Here is a 3,001-nt window from a genome sequence, read left to right as displayed (position 1 = left end):
CCATGCTGACCAAATCATCAAGTCATCCGAAAAGGGACAACCTACACCACCACTCTATACATCTAACGATGAAGTAGAGATACCCATATCTACCTCCGATCCGGTGATACTGGAGCCCGATGAACCCAACACTGGCCTTTAAGCCGAATCAGCCTTGCCAGAAGAACCTACTACACCACCAGAAACTACTACACCCCCGAGGCGTTATCCGGACCGAGTCAGGAAGCCTCCTGAGAGACTAACTTATAATTAATTAATACAGCAATGTATATTATTTTGCATATAACATGTAATTAATAATTACTTAAAATATGATGTACTAGTTAGCTAGAAGGGGAGGAATTGTGGTGTATGTGCCTTTAAGAGCAATTGTGGTGTATGTGCCCCCCCCCCCCCCCAAGACTTGCTTAGTAAATACCTATGAACCAACTCCTGTCTTCAGTGTCTTTATCTACACACGGACACTACAGGTGTCGAGACAGGAGCAGCAGGAAAGTGAGCAAGGGGCCTCCACATCTGCTGAAGCCACAGGGGAACCACTACGTAGGAGCACGCGTAAGAGGAAAATAAAGCACAAATAGTCAGAAGGGTAGTCACTTGGGTGAAATGCTGTGTATTTTGTAAAAATGCCATCAGTTGTTTGTTTTTCATAAAAATTCTGATGGCAACTTCTGCAGTTGTGGCGTGTGTCATTTCGCGAATGGGGCTGGAGGTCCTCTAATGCCAAGAGGGGAAGGAAAAAAAGGCCTCCCATGCTTCTGGTAGGTGCCTCAGTTGAGGAAGCGCTGAGTGAGGCTGGCGAGAGGGGTCTCGCAGGAGGTCACACTGGAGGTGTGTGAGGCTCCAACCTTCCACAGGTGTGGTTAAGCCTGGTAAAAGGGGCTCCAGGCCTGAAACAACAAAGTCCTGCCACCTGCAAATGATGACTGATCAAATATCCTCTTTAATGTTGGACCTGCAGCTGATAGTCAGCAAGCCAACAGTGTTCACGCCAAGTTTCACAGGCGTCATCCCCACCAGGCGCGTTTTAAGTGGGAAAAGGGTTAAACAGGCAAGGGCCTGTTAAAATGGGATTATAAAGGTCAATCAGTGCTGTTTAAGGGCCCTAAAGACCAGTCCCGCTTGTTGCAGGCGGGACTGATTCGGGTCAATCGGACACACCTAGGTTAAAATGGCGTGGAGGCGGGAACCAGGCGGGGGGATCGTGACCCCCAGGTTTTGAGATTTTAACCCCCCGCACGCCTAAAAGCCCGCCTCACGGCCCAATGAAAATCGAGGCCAAGCTGTTCAGGGGTGATGTCAGGAAACAGTTCTTCACACAAATGGTAGTGGAAATCTGGAACTCTCTCCCCCAAAAAGCTGTTGAGCTGTGGGTCAATTGAAAATTTCAAAACTGAGATTGATAGATTTTTTTGGGGGTAAGGATATTAAGAGTTACTGAATCAAGGCGGGTAGCTGAAGTTAAGATACAGATCAGCCATGATCTAATTGAATGGCGGAACAGACTCGAGGGGCTGAATAGCCTCTTCCTGTTCCTATGTTCCTAATTCCGATATCCACATTTTGAACTTAAATCTGCTGTCAACTGTAATGATTGTAATTACAGATTGTGGCCATCTCCAACTGATCAGGCAAGTTCACTTTAAACTTTTAAATGGAAGATGTTTTGTTTTGATTTTTAGATATTAATATCATATTACCTCCCTCCTGCTCGGGCTCCACTCTGCTTCTCCCTCCTGCTCCTTAAAACTGTTGACCACCACACACACACGTGCTGGCACTGTGACCCATGGCCATTTTCTATGAAATTACTTTGGGCCTCTACGTTTTACTTTTTAATTTACAGCCCTCTTGTACTTTGTGCCAAATATTTTCTGAAAGATCGGAGCTGCAATTAATTGGAATGCAGTTTCCTAAATTAGCAACGTTTTCCCTTAAATTCTCAAACTAGTTATGCAGCCAAACTTTAAACAAACCAAAAAAATAATGGCCTAGAATTTGATTGGCGAGGTCAGGCTGGCATAATCTGGGCACAGAACGATCCCGGTGCGGGGACAAGGCCCACCCGATATTGGATCTTGGGTCTCGTTTACACGGCCAGCGAACTGCAGACACCCACTAGGCGGGGACCTGAAACAGGCGTTAGTCCATGGACCACTCTCTTCCTGGTTAACTCCCCCACCTCCACCAGTCCATAGGACAATCTCTCCACACCCCCCACCCTCCCCTTCCATGGACCACTCCCCCCCCCCCATCAATCCATGGACCACTCCCCCCCCCCCCCCGTCAATCCATGGACCACTCCCCCCCCCCCCTCAATCCATGGATCACTCCCCCCCACTCAATCCATGGACCACTCCCCGCCCCTTAATCCATGGACCACTCCGCCCCCCCCTCAATCCATGGACCACTCCCCCCCCCCCCCCTCAATCCAGGGACCACTCTCCCCCCCACAATCCATGGACCACTCCCCCCCCCCCCCCCACACACAATCCATGGACCACTCCCCCCCCCCCCCGCCATAGTCCATGGACCACTCCTTCCCCTCAATCCATGGACCACTCCCCTCCCCCTCAGTCCATGGACCACTCCCCCCCCCTCAATCCATGGACCACCACCCCCCCCTCAATCCATGGACCACTGCCCCCCCCCCTTCAATCCATGGACCACTCCCCCCCACACAATCCATGGACCACTCCCCCCCCCCCCCCCCCATAGTCCATGGACCACTCCTTCCCCTCAATCCATGGACCACTCCCCTCCCCCTCAGTCCATGGACCACTCCCCCCCTCAATCCATGGACCACCACCCCCCCCCTCAATCCATGGACCACTGCCCCCCCCCTTCAATCCATGGACCACTCCCCCCCCCCCCCCCCCCCGAGTCCATGTACTAAGTTCTTGCTACTGGTCAGTTTGGGGTCGAGCCCCACTGCCAGTTGTGTTTGGGAATTCTCAGTTTTAGCTCAGAGGAGGGGCACGCAGGACATGAGGTCTTTGTT

Source organism: Somniosus microcephalus, chromosome 20 (genome assembly GCF_052327205.1).
Source record: "Somniosus microcephalus isolate GS21.2 chromosome 20, FLI_Smic_1.0, whole genome shotgun sequence".
Lineage (NCBI taxonomy): Eukaryota > Metazoa > Chordata > Chondrichthyes > Squaliformes > Somniosidae > Somniosus > Somniosus microcephalus.
The sequence above is the reverse complement of the archived record's forward strand: the minus strand, read 5'-3'. Positions refer to the sequence as shown.